Genomic DNA, 13725 nt, shown 5'->3' on the forward strand with positions numbered 1-13725 from the left:
AATAACCATCTGCTTCTCCACCCTTTCCTATCCTCCTTCTCTTTCTTCCCCTCCTGCAGCCAATGGCTCCACTGATTCAAGCATTTTGGCCCCAGGCGCTGAAGATGGCTCCATGGTGTCTCCATGTCAGGCACTGAAAATAGCTCAGTTGTGAGCACAGCCCTAGATGGGCAGAGCATTGGCTCTAGATGGGGGTTGTTGGGTTAATCTGTCAAGGTGCATGAGGGAGTCTGTCTCTCTCCTCCTCTCACTTGGAAAAGAAGAAAAATAAAAGAAAAAAAGAAAGACGATTGGGAGGCAGAGGTGAAAACAGAGATTGTTAGGAAGTGGTTGCAGTGGTCTAGGAGAGAAAGGTGGTGGTTGGGATCTGCAGAGCAGCAGTGAGATGCTGATAAGACAGGAGTTCCAGGATAATAAGTCAAGGATGGTTCTAGTTTTCAGCCTGAAGGCAACTGGAAAAAAGTACTCATCACCTGAGATGGGGAAGGGTGCTAAGTAGAACAGGTTTGGGGGGCAAGATCAGAAATTCGATCTTGGCCATGTTGAGTTGGAGATGTCTTACAGATCCAAAGGGAGAAGTCAAGGAGAAAGCTATGTGAATTTGGAGTTTTAGAGGGAGGGCTGGGCTGGACATAACAATTTGGATGTTATTGGCAAATGGATGGTGTTGGAAGCTGTGAGTCTGGGTGAGACCATCCAAGGAGTGAACATGGACAGAAAGGACAATAGTACCACAATACTGTAGTCACTCTAGTGCTAAGAACTATTGGAAAGAAGAGAGTGAATCAGTGACATAGAAGGAAACTAGGAGAAGCTGGTCTCCCTAGGCAAGTGAAGAAAATGCACACACAAGGGGAAGGAATGACCAACTTGGTCAAATGCTATTGACAGGTTAAGAAGAAAACTGAGAATAACCATTGAGTCATTGATGACCTTGATTAGTTTCAGAGGCATGTAAAGGTGAAAGACTGCCTAGAGGTTTGTTTGTTTATTTTTTGCAACAGAGAGGGACAGACAGACAGGAAGGGAGAGAAATGAGAAGCATCAGTTCTTCGTTGTGGCACCTTAGTTGTTCATTGATTGCTTTCTCATATGTGCCTTGGCTGGGAGTGGGGGTGGGGCTACAGCAGAGCAAGTGACCCCTTGCTCAAGCCAATAACCATGGGGTCATGCTAGCGATCATGGTGCCATATGATCCCACGTTCAAGCCGGTGACCTCGGGGTTTTGAACCTAGGTCCTCTGCATCCCAGTCCGACACTCTATCCACTGCGCCACTGCCCGGTCAGGCAGATGTGTTGATTTTTATTTTATTTATTTATTTATTTATTTATTTATTTATTTATATTTTATTTTTTTACAGAGGCAGAGATAGACAGGGACAGACAGACAGGAATGGAGAGAGATGAGAAGCATCAATCATCAGTTTCTCGTTGCGCATTGCGACTTCTTAGTTGTTCATTGATTGCTTTCTCACATGTGTCTTGACTGCGGGCCTTCAGCAGACCGAGTAACCCCCTGCTGGGGCCAGTGACCTTAGGTCCAAGCTGGCGAGCTCTTTGCTCAAGCCAGATGAGCCCGCGCTCAAGCTGGCGACCTCGGGGTCTCGAACCTGGGTCCTTCCGCATCCCAGTCCAACACTCTATCCACTGCGCCACCACCTGGTCAGGCTGTGTGTTGATTTTTAATACTCACATCTTATTGGTTGCCATTCCTATCTGTTCTACTCCTTTCCCAAAGGAAGAAAGTTGGATGCCTGGATGGGGGGATGGATGCTGCTTCCTGTGTAAGAATCAGTTACAATAATGTGAAGAGAAGTTAATACAGGAACTTTTCTCAAAGAAAGGGCAGAGTGGAAGGAAACCACAAAGGTTAGTGGTTTCCTGAGATGTATGAAGGCTCCAACTCTGAAAGAAGGAGAGAGAGACAGAGTGGAGAGAGAAGAAAAGCATCAACTAGTAGTTGCTTCATTTTAGTTGTTCATTGATTGCTTCTCGTATGTGCCTTGACCATGGGGCTCAGGCTGAGTCAGTGACTCCCTTGCACAAGCCAGCGACCTTGGGCTCAAGCCAGATACCTTGGGGTCAAATTGATGATCCTCTGATCAAGCCCACAACTCCACACTCAAGCTGGTGCATCTGGAGGTTTGAACTAGAGTCCTCAGCATCCCTGGTGAATGTTCTATCTACTGCACCCCCACTGCTGGCCAGGCAGTAATTCCTAGGCTTGAAGAAAGTCCCTGGAAGGATAGGAATGGAAGATACAAGCTCTGAAAATGTCTGTGAGGCTGAAAAATGAGTTTTCCCTAAGAATTTGGAAATGAGGGTGGCCCTCACAGTTAGATAAACCCACCCAGAACAGATGTAGGAGTAAATTAAAGACAGTTGGTCTGCAAATATGACTGAAGTGTTTGGGAACCAACTAAAGACCATCGATTTGTTGTTCCACTTACTTATGCATTCATTGGTTGATTCATATATGTGCCGTGACCGGGGAATCGAACCTGCGACCTTGCTGTATCTGGATGACACTCTAATCAACTGAGCCACCCAGTCAGGGCCTTAGTAGTTGCTATTGTTAAACCCAGGTTGGAAAGAGGCTGTGTGAACAGAAGAGAGATCACAGAAAAGAGGCATCCCAGGACAGCTGGGGAAAACATATATTCAGGCTCTGGTCATAGAGAGGCTAAACTGTAGTGAGGGACCAAAAAGGCTACAGAATTAATATTAATAGTTTAGGAAGCTTAAAGAACATTTTATTAATTTGGGCTAGGCGTGCAGAGAGATTTTGTAAGTGTGATTTCTGTACTTGTGAGATTAGCACCAACTCAGGATGGCCAATAGCATTGTATTGTAAATAGAGAGGGAAAGGAGATTTTGATTCCCTCCCTTCCCCCCACACCTGTAAGGAAGCAGGCAAATAGCTAGCCAGGTGCAGGAAGAGAGAGATTAAAATAAGCCTTTTCTTATATTGATAGGCCATTTACAGGCATTTTATCCCCTAGCACCATGGAAACTACCTCTCCCCTCCTAAAAGCGTGTAATTAATGTATATATCTCTAAACAAAGGAATGGCAAATGAACACTAGAAAATTTAGAAATATCTTTTAATATGTAGAATGACATTTTTATTATTGTGTTACCTTATAAATTTTAATGTGTAAAAAACGTTTTTTATGAATCCTATAGACAAATGTTGTAAACTTGCTTCTCCAAACCTGTATAGGTGAAAACAAAGGTTGTAAGCTTATGCCATGATGTCATGCTCTCCCCCGCCCGTGTGTGATCAAGGGTATATAAACAGCCCCTGAAATATTTTACACACACGATTTGGGCCTTCCAGATTGCCCCATGTAAAGCAGCTGGCATATTTAATAAATCTCCTCCTTTAATATGTTGTAAAGTACCGTACCCCAGATTCTGCAAAGTACCGTACTTCACTTCAGCTGGTTCATGTAGAGACACCAAGTCCAGATGAATTTTGAAAGGTTTTATTAAAGGAGGAGATTTATTAAATATTCTAGCCGCATATGGCTGACACGGGGCATTTGCAGACCCAAATAGTGCATGCCAAATATATCTCAGAGGCTGGTTACATACCCTTTGACCACATACAGGTTGGGGGAGCATGACAGCATGACACAATCATTAACAAGATTATAACATTTGTCTAGGGGATTTACAAAAAATGTTAAAACTTTCAAGTAATATAATCAAAGACATTCATAAACCTTTTAGTATCTATCTCTCTTCCTTTGCCTAGAGGTACACATTAATCTCAGGATTCCAGGAAGGGAGGGAGAGCCAAAATCAGTGTAGGGTGGTATGTAAATTTTGTCTCTTATTGAAAGGGAAAGGGAGTTCTTCAGATAACCTTAATCCTTTCAGAGAACTTAAAACCAAATGACCCTAGTTATCCTTGTAAGTCAGGAGACTGCTATATCCTTTTCCCTCCAGTTTCCAAAGAAAGGACAGGACACAAAGCCTGACTTTTCCTCTTTAAAATGGCGGTGGCGCAGTGGATAGAGCATTGGACTGGGATTCGGAAGACCCAGGTTTGAGACCCCGAGGTCGCCAGCTTGAGCACGGGCTCATCTGGTCTGAGCAAAAGCTCACCAGCTTGAGCCCAAGGTCGCTGGCTCAAGCAAGAGGTTACTCGGTCTGCTGAAGGCCCGCGGTCAAGGCACATATGAGAAAGCAATCAATGAACAATTAAGTTGTTGCAACGCGCAATGAAAAACTAATGATTGATGCTTCTCATCTTTCCGTTCCTGTCTGTCTGTCCTTGTCTATCCCTCTCTCTGTCTCTGTAAAGAAAAAAAAAAAGTAAAATGGTGTTGCCAATATTAACTTTTACAGTTCTCTAGCACCTTACCACATTCCCCACTGGTTTATATCTTAAGTCAAATCTTTGACTTAATTTACTGAAGAGCATGAGGCTGTAATAGATATTTAACAGACAGCATTAATAGCAATATAGTTCATTAAAGAAACAAATGTTGCCCTGGCTGGTTGGCTCAGTGGTAGAGCGTCGGCCTGGTGTGCAGGAGTTCCGGGTTGGATTCCCAGCCAGGGTACACAGGAGAAGCGCCCATCTGCTTCTTCACCACTCCCCCTCTCCTTCCTCTCTGTCTCTCTCTTCCCCTCCTGCAGCCGAGGCTCCATTGGAGCAAAGTTGGCCTGGGTGCTGAGGATGGCTCCATGGCCTTGCCTCAGGCACTAGAATGGCTCTGGTTGCAACAGAGCAATGCCCCAGATGGGCAGAGCATTGCCCCCTGGTAGGCATGCCGGGTGGATCCCTGTCGGGCTCATGCGGGAGTCTGTCTCACTGCCTCCCCTTTTCCAACTTCAAAAAAATACAAAAAAAAAAAAAAAAAAAAAAAAAGAAACAAATGTTACTGATTAATTTCCTATAAACTGCACAAATCTTTTGCAACTTACATAAAATTAACTGGCTTTTGTTTTACCCTAGTTTCCCTTTTCCCCAAAGTTTGATTAAAAAGAGTCCTTAGTCAGTTTCTTCATGCATTAGCCGTACGTAGACCAACCAGCTTCAGGTTTGTGGTTGGAGTAGGGCATGCCTTCTACCTTGGCAGCAGTGGGAGTTGTCAGGATCATGGTGCGTGGACCTGTCCACGTGGGAGTCAGTCCTTGAGTGGTGTACTTCTTTACCTAGATTGAGTCCCCAGGCTGAAAGGGATGTAACGGATCTCCTGGCAGAGCTGGAAGTGCCTCTTGGACAGTCTTTTGAACAGCTTGCTGTATAACCTGCAAACTCTGAAAGTACTCAAGAAAGGAGTGGTCACATTTCCTTTATGATTTAATTCATACATTTTACTTGCCCTGAACCATTTGGGGCCTGTGGGTACAATATAACTTTAAATTGGCTTCTAATTAATATTGGGTTCATTTCTTACTAGCTGTGAGACTTTGGATATAAATGCAAGCCTAACATTAGAATGGGCAAGTTAAACCTGGAAAGAATTCTATATAGCAACTTCCTAACAACTGTCACTGTGGCCCCACTTCTAGTAGGAAAAGCTTCTACCTATTTGTCAATTATTTTATTAAAGTCTATTTCTAAATGTTTACCTGGGAAAACTCCTTCTTCCCTGTTTCTTTCTACAATTCCCTTATTTTGCTTAGTATTTACTTGGACATAAACCAAACACTCAGTTATTATGCGTTCTGTAATAGATTCTAAGTCTGGCTTTTCTAATTATTTCCTTTCCTGTTGGCAAAATCTTTTTCTAATTGGTTTTGAATAAACCTGTTGGCAATAAGGGTCCTAAAAACCCCACTGGTTTTGCGTGGCATTTTTCTACTCATTTAAATTCCTATATTCCGATTTTGAGGCAGACTGGAGAAATATAAAATTAACAATAAAATTAAAACAGCTAATGTTAACAAATACTATAACAAGTGTCCTAATACAATACCCCATCTGGGGCATTGCTCTGTTGCAACCAGAGCCATTCTAGCACCTGAGGCAGAGGCCACAGAGCCATCCTCATCGCCCGGGCCAACTTTGCTCCAATGGCGCCTTGGCTGCGGGGGGGGGGGGGGAGACAGAGAAGAAGGAGCGGGGGAGGGGTGGAGAAGCAGATGGGTGCTTCTCCTGTGTGCCCTGGCCGGGAATCGAACCCAGGACTCCTGCACGCCAGGCCGACACTCTACCACTGAGCCAACCGGCCAGGGCCTAAGACTCACTCTTTTTTTTTAAAATTTTATTTATTCATTTTAGAGAGGAGAGACAGAGAGAGAAAAGGGGGAGGAGCTGGAAGCATCAACCCCCACACGTGCCTTGACCAGGCAAGCCCAGGGCTTCGAACCGGCGACCTCAGCATTTCCAGGTCAATGCTCCATCCACTGTGCCACCACAGGTCCGGCTAAGACTCACTCTTGATGCTTGTCTCGGTCATGTGATACATTTATCCGTCCCACCCTAATGGCCGGTCCATGAAAATATTTTCTGACATTAAACTGGTCCATGGCCCAAAAAAGGTTGGGGACCACTGCCTTACATTACTTATTTCCTAATATTTAAACCAAGATTTCAATATTACAGGGTTACAAAACAGCAAATAAAAAGAATTAACAAAAGACTTTTGAAATAACATATATATATACATATACATACATATATGTACACACACACATATATATACACACACACATTCCTAACATGGAAAATACTTTTACACACAATAAGGGATCTTTGGTACAAACTACCCAGCTGGCAAAGAGATACTAACCCTCTTTGACCCACAGTAATTTACACTATTAAGTCAATATGAGGGTCGGGGTGCCTAGGATCCTTGGTGCCTAAGGGGGTACTATTATGGCTAAAACAGTGGGGCTTCCCCATGAATCCCATGCCTCCCACTTCAGACAGCAACCGTGCCACACGAAGGAACTGGGGGAGAGGAGGTGGAAACTTAGAGGGGACCCTACACCCGCTTCGGCCCCACAGGAGAGAGTTGGAACCCTTCTCCCCGTGCTAGTTTTGTACATTTTACACTTATTTTCCCTCTTATAATTTTTTATACACTAGTGGAGGGCAATAAGCCATTAATCCCAACCCATGGAGGGCCCACGTGAGCCCTATGTCCTAGGGAAGGGGAGAGGCAGCTGGAGGGCTGTCTCTGATAATCTCATTCCCTAAAATCCTGTTATTTATGATTCTATTACTCATTCTGGACTGTCCTGATAATCTCACTTTCTACAATTCTATTATTTATGATTCCATCACTTATTCTAGACTGTCCTGATAATTCCATTTTTATAATCCTATTACTTATGATCTCATCACTTATTCTGGAATTGCAATTCATTTCAAAGAACTGATAACCAGCAAGGTACACACCCGTGGTTTGTTAATTTTCTTTTCCTATGATTTTTCTAAAGTAAAGTTCCAATTTTTAATACTATTCCTACCCTGTATTTTCCAAATGGGCAAAACTTCTTCTGGGCAGTAGGTGGATATCTGAATATCTGAAATTAGTTTCTATTTTATACTTCCTCCAGTCACCCTATCCTTAGTTGTCCCTGCTATCTTCCTCTAGCACCCTTCCCCCACCGTTCCGTACACAGCATGTCCCGGACTTACCTTTTGCTCTTCTCTCACCCAAACTGCTTACTTGACAGCCATTCACTCCCAGAGGCTGGAGAAACATTTTCCAGAGTGTATTCCTCAGCCTTCTCTTCCTATGTTTAATGTTTAGGATGTTGATTTACAAAATTGAAACTGTCTGGGAGAATGCAGGAATTAGCACACCAATAAAAGCAAACAATAAGACAGATAATAATTAGCACTCAAAAAGGATGTTTGACTATAGAGGTGTCAATCATCACATAAGACAAGAGGAAGGAGACAACAGAAGAGAATAATTTCTTCAGGGGAGAAGTCAGAGTGCCCTGAAGCTAGGGGTCTTGGATCCAAGAAAAGAGATTTTATATTTTTCGGGCCTGTTTTACGAATTTCCTTTTACTTTTGCCCAGAAATTTCCAATTTTGCATGCAAAAATTCAATTCAGGCCTTAGAAACAGACACAGTTACACATTAAACAAAGACTTCACATACACAAATCACAAATCAAGAAATTTAAATGATGCCTGACCAGGCGGTGGTGCAGTGGATAGAGCATTGGACTGGGATACAGAGGACCCAGGTTCAAGACCCCGAGGTCGCCAGCTTGAGCGTGGGCTCATCTGGTTTGAGCAAAAGCTCACCAGCTTGGACTCAAGGTTGCTGGGTTGAGCAAGGGGTTACTTGGTCTGCTGAAGGCCCGCGGTCAAAGTACATATGAGAAAGCAGTCAATGAACAACTAAGGTGTTGCAATGCGCAATGAAAAACTAATGATTGCCTGACCTGTGGTGGCGCAGTGGATAAAGCCTCGACCTAGAAATGCTGAGGTCACTGGTTCGAAACCCTGGGCTTACCTGGTCAAGGCACATATGGGAGTTGATGCTTCCAGCTCCTTCCCCCTGTCTCTCTCTCCTCTCTCTCTCTCTCTCTGACTCTCTCTCTCTCCTCTCTAAAATGAATAAAAAAAAAAAAAAAGAAAAACTAATGATTTATGCTTCTCATCTGTCCGTTCCTGTCTGTCCCTGCTTATCCCTCTCTCTGTAAAGGAAAAAAAAAGAAAAAATTTAAATGAGCGTGCTTTACTTTTTCTAATTAAAATCATACTAGAGATTTTTCTTGACAACTAAAGAGACGAAACAGATTACTTACTCACACAGCACAATATACAAAGGAAGGGGTTCTACTTTCAGGGGCCTCTCAGGTGTTCTCTTAGCCGTGTTCCTGGAACTTAGGCTAGGCACCAGAGAGCCCCACTCACACACCAATCACTCAGGGTTCTCTCAGGTGTTCTCCTAGCCGTGTTCCCGGAACTTAGGCTTAGGCATCAAGAGATTCCCACTAACAACACCACACAGCTCAGGGGTTTTAGACAGAAACATTAAAAACAAAGACTGAGATCTCGACAAACACAGAGAAGTCTCTGGAAGTCCAAGGCGAGATTAATCAATCCAGGTTAGCTCAGTCTCCACTGATGCAGTGCGATGCTGTAAGGCCAGGAGCCACCATCGTGGCCATTCACATGCAGGTTCCCATTGGATTCGGGCAGAAGATAAAGAAGTGGCGGAGTCAGAGGATGGGGGGCCATCCTATTTATTGGTGTCTCACCAAGACAGGCAAACCACAAAAGAAGACAAGGGAAAAGCAGAAAACCAGCTCTTCCCATGAAGGCAAGGGATCAGGGAAGCCCCTGCAATTGTGATAGCAGGAACTGTGTGTCCAAGCTCCTGGTCTGTCCCACTTTACAGTGTAGAAAACCAAAATCCCTTAATCCAATATACAAACAAGGAAGTCTCCAATACAAAGTCACTTATCCAAGGCATAATTGGATTCCTCATGAGAGTGCACCAACCAGATCATACAATCAGTCAAGGGTGTGGGGAAAAGCTTAGTCCCAAAACCAAACCTTAGGCTACAACGACCTGGCCTGCTTATAGCCTGTCCCCCACACCCAATATAAGTCACAAGCGAGCAAACATATATATCATATTTACAAACTTATTTGACCAACAGATGCGAAACTGACTAATCCTGGCTAATTCAATACCCACTAATGCCTTCTTAGAGCACAAACAGTTGTCCCCACTAATGTCTTTTACTGAGAGCACAACAAGATACCTCTGGAAGTTCTGGGCAGGATGAAGTCCCCACTAATTGTCTCCCTAGAAAAACAGAGTCTCTGAAGGTCCGAGGCAGAACTGACTAAACTGGTTAGCTCTGTTCCCACTAATGTCCTCCTACAGTACGAGCAGATATCCCTGGGAGTCCAAGGCAGGACCTAATCCCCACTAATCGTCCTTCCAGAGTACAACCAGACGTCTCTCAGCAAAGCCTGAGGCAGGACCTAAAAACTCACCACTGACGTCTTGGTCTGGAGAGCCTATTATATGGGTGAGACCACGTCTGATCCCCACGCAATAGCCCAGGGGTCGGGAACCTATGGCTCGTGAGCTCTTTTGATGGCTGCATCTGGCTCACAGACATATCTTTAATTAAAAAAACAACAAAAAAACATGTTAAAAATATAAAACATCCGAGTGCCCCCTCCAAAAAAAAAAAAAAATAAATAAATAAAACATTCTCATGTATTACAATCCATTCATTTCCTACCACTCATGTTCATGGTTGCTGGAGCCAATCACAGCTGTCCTCTGGGACCACACCAAATTTTTATTGGATAATGCGTAAGGTACACAGGTCTTTTGTACAGCTCTCACGGAATTCTAATTTTAAAATATGTGGCGTTCATGGCTCTCTCAGCCAAAAAGGTTCCTGACCCCTGCAATAGCCCAAATTGACTAGTCCAAAACAGAACAGAAAAGCAAGAATTCAGAGGAAAGCTAGAATTCAGTAAAGCAAAAAGAGTGGCTTTACCTATCTCCTTGATTTCTCTGCCAAATTGTCCAAATTGTCAAATTTGGGAACTGGGAGGTGTCTGCCGAAGAACTGTCCGAACACACAGGAAAACGAGGAGCCCTGAAAACGTCTCAGGTGGTGCCTCCTTGAGATTCCAGCGGGGTCGGGCAGCTCCCCAGAGAGACCAGCCAATTCGAGGTGTGTCTACTCGGTGACACAAAACACCAGATCCTGGAAGAGCCCTGTTGGGCAGATAAAATGTATTATGCTCACTTTGTTAAAGATGGCCCTGCCCACGTGAGGCCATCGCCCAGGTGATATTAATGTGTGTTGAGAATCCGTGTAGCCTGGGGCTTGGTTTTGGGATTAAGCCTTTCCCACCCTTTTTGATGTGGGGTGGTACAATCCAATCATGCCTCAGAGAAGTGACTTTGTATTAGAGACTTCCCTGTTGGATTAAAGGTTTGGATTTCTACACTATAAAATAGGGGTAGAACGGGAGCTTGCTCTCTTGGTTCCTGGGATGATTAGCATGAGAGAGCAGAGGGAGCAGAGCTGAGAGCAGAAAGAGGCTATGTGGCCAGAAGAAGCAGCCAAGATGGCGGAGTGTTGAGTGAGAAGCCAGTTTGTGCAGTTTGTATCTGGGATAAGGAAGGAGATGGGGAACTGAGGAGAATAAGTCTGGTGAGCTAGAAACCTTTGATTCTAGGAAACTCGGAAAAGTCAGTGGCTTTGTGAGCACTGAATGTGAGTGGGTTTTGGAGTCCAGTGTATGTTTTTACTTGCCTGCCGGGTGCAAGCTAGGATTAAAGACTATAGCCCACCAGTTTTTGGCTCCATTATTTCTTTACCGACTGTCCGAATCCAATGCGAACCTGCATGGCCGTGGCTTCTGGCTTTACACCCCCATATGTTGTAAAGTACTGTACCCCAGATTCTGAAAAGTACTGTATCTCACTTCAGCAGGTTTACATGGAGACACCAAGTCCAAATGAATTTTGAAAGATTTTATTAAAGGAGGAGATTTATTAAATATTCCGGCCGCATATGGCTGACATGGGGCATTTGCAGATCCAAATAGTGCATGCCAAATACATCTCAGAGGTTGGTTACATACAGGTTGGGGGTGGGGCATGACAGCATAACACAATCATTAACAAGATTGTAACATTTGTCTAGGGGATTTACAAAAAATGTTAAAACTTTCAAGTAATATAATCAAAGACATTCATAAACCTTTTAGTATCTATCTCTCCTCCTTTGCCTAGAGGTACACATTAACTTCAGGATTCCAGGAAGGGAGAAAGAGCCAAAATCAGTGTAGGGTGGTATGTAAAATTTGTCTCTTACTGAAAGGGAAAGGGAGTTCTTCAGATAACTTTAATCCTTTCAGAGAACTTAAAACCAAATGACCCTAGTCATCCTTGTAAGTCAGGAGACTGCTATATCCTTTCCCCTCCATTTTCCAAAGAAAGGACAGGACAGAAAGCCTGACTTCTCTTTAAAATGGCGTTGCCAATATTAACTTTTACAGTTCTCTGATACCTTACCACAATAAAACTCTTCAAAATTTATCTGGACTTGGTGTCCTATGTAAACCCATAGAATTGAGGTTTGGGTACTTTACAACAAAACAATCCTTAGACTCAAGGCTGCCCCTGTAGCAGAGGATAAGATCTCAAGAGCTTTTGGTTGAGAGACTTGCTGTACCATCTCCTGTTAACATTCTGGGGAGTTCCAGGTTCACTGTGCTAACCTTCTGGTAACTGCTTTCCCAGGGAGCAGCCCAAACAACCTTTATCTATTAATGCAAAAATTCAGGTTTGTCTGACAGTTCTATTTCTCTGTGCAAATTAATATCTGGGCTTTTCCTGGCGGGGCGGTGGAGTAGGGGGAGATACAGGAGTCCATGGGGGGCAAATGGACAAGGATAACAGCGACTTGACTTGGGGTGGTGAACACACAATACAGTATACAGATGATGTATTGTAGAATTGTGCACCTGTAACTTGTATAATTTTGTTAAGCAGTGTCACCCCAATAAATTTAATAAAAGGGAAAAAATATACCCAGGATTTCGAGGTTTGTACAAAGGCTGTATTTGGGTCAAATGCCAGCCCTGCACAGGGAATTAGGTCTACTCTACTCACTGTGTCAAGGAACTTGAGTTTTGGAGCCAGAGGCTTGCAAATTACACCTGTCTGAACAGCCAAAGATGTCCATCTTTAGCAGTACTGCCCTCTGCCAGTTAATCTGCAGAAAGTGGAAAGACTGAGAATGAGGGGGGAAGTAAATCCTAACAAGAGGGGTAGGGCACCGCCTGGAAGGGGTGTAGGAGCTAAAGCCTCACCCCTCTTCCACAAAGCCTTGCTTGATCCTTGCTCCATTCAGGCTGGGATCTGTGCCTTCCCAAGCATATTTCACGGTACTGGTCACACTGGGCAGGGATCATCTGTCTACTTGTCCAGACACACCTGAGCCCCTGGAAAGTAAAGGCAATGTTTATTCCTCTCTGTAGCCCAGGGACCCGGTACCAAATAGCTTACTGAATGTTTCCTTGAGTGCATGATTGTATGATTGAGACAGAGACAGAATGGATGAATTAAGGACAGCATGGTGAACTGTAAACGCTTTAGGGCAAAAATCCAGACTGCCTTGAGCTTAATCCCAAGTGACCCTGAACAGCGACCCTGGATGGGTTTAGATCAAATCCCCTTTGCCTCTTCCTGGAAGCCGACTGGGAACACCCCTCTCTCCTCGCTTCTGCTGCTGGCAAAGATGGAACACCAGTCTTCGCCACAGCACAAAGCAACAGGGAATCGGGTGTTGCCTGGGCTTGTTTCTGTCGCTCCAAGATGAAGGGTCTTGTCTTTTTCCATGAAGGAAGTTTCCCAAGGCAGGGGTGGTATCCCGGCTGCTCTGAAGGCCCCTTCTAGAGGACTATCCGGGCCGTACTGCCGCCCGGTCCCGCTGGAGCTGGGGCGGGCACTTACGCGGCAGCCCAAGCACCCTCCCCAAGGTCCCGGCTTCGGCGTCCTCCAGCAGCCCTTCGCTTTGCAACTTTCCGGAAGGTGACCGGAGCCCGGGAGGCCAGGAGGCGACGGGACCGCAGCGCACAGCGCAGCCCTCAGGCCGAGGGGTGTCTCCCCGCGGGGGCGCGCCAGCTTTGCAGGTTAGGGACCCCGCACCCCCGCCGCCTTCTCGGGACCTCGGCGGGGTAAGAGAGCAGTGCGGACCGGCGCCGGGAGGGCGGAGCCAGCGTCCCCCGCCTCGCGCCGCGCGGGAA

At 44.9% G+C, this 13725-nt stretch overlaps 1 long non-coding RNA gene across 1 annotated transcript; it reads right to left on the reverse strand.

Moving 5' to 3' along the window:
• Positions 1 to 11483: 11483 nt before the first annotated feature.
• Positions 11484 to 13646, reverse strand: LOC136336518 (uncharacterized). Its single transcript, XR_010731466.1, has 3 exons — positions 13433 to 13646; positions 12790 to 12921; positions 11484 to 12710 (listed from the first exon to the last, which is right to left on the reverse strand). It is a non-coding gene; the product is annotated as an uncharacterized lncRNA (long non-coding RNA).
• Positions 13647 to 13725: the final 79 nt, after the last annotated feature.

This window comes from Saccopteryx bilineata, chromosome 4 (genome assembly GCF_036850765.1).
Source record: "Saccopteryx bilineata isolate mSacBil1 chromosome 4, mSacBil1_pri_phased_curated, whole genome shotgun sequence".
Taxonomy (NCBI): domain Eukaryota; kingdom Metazoa; phylum Chordata; class Mammalia; order Chiroptera; family Emballonuridae; genus Saccopteryx; species Saccopteryx bilineata.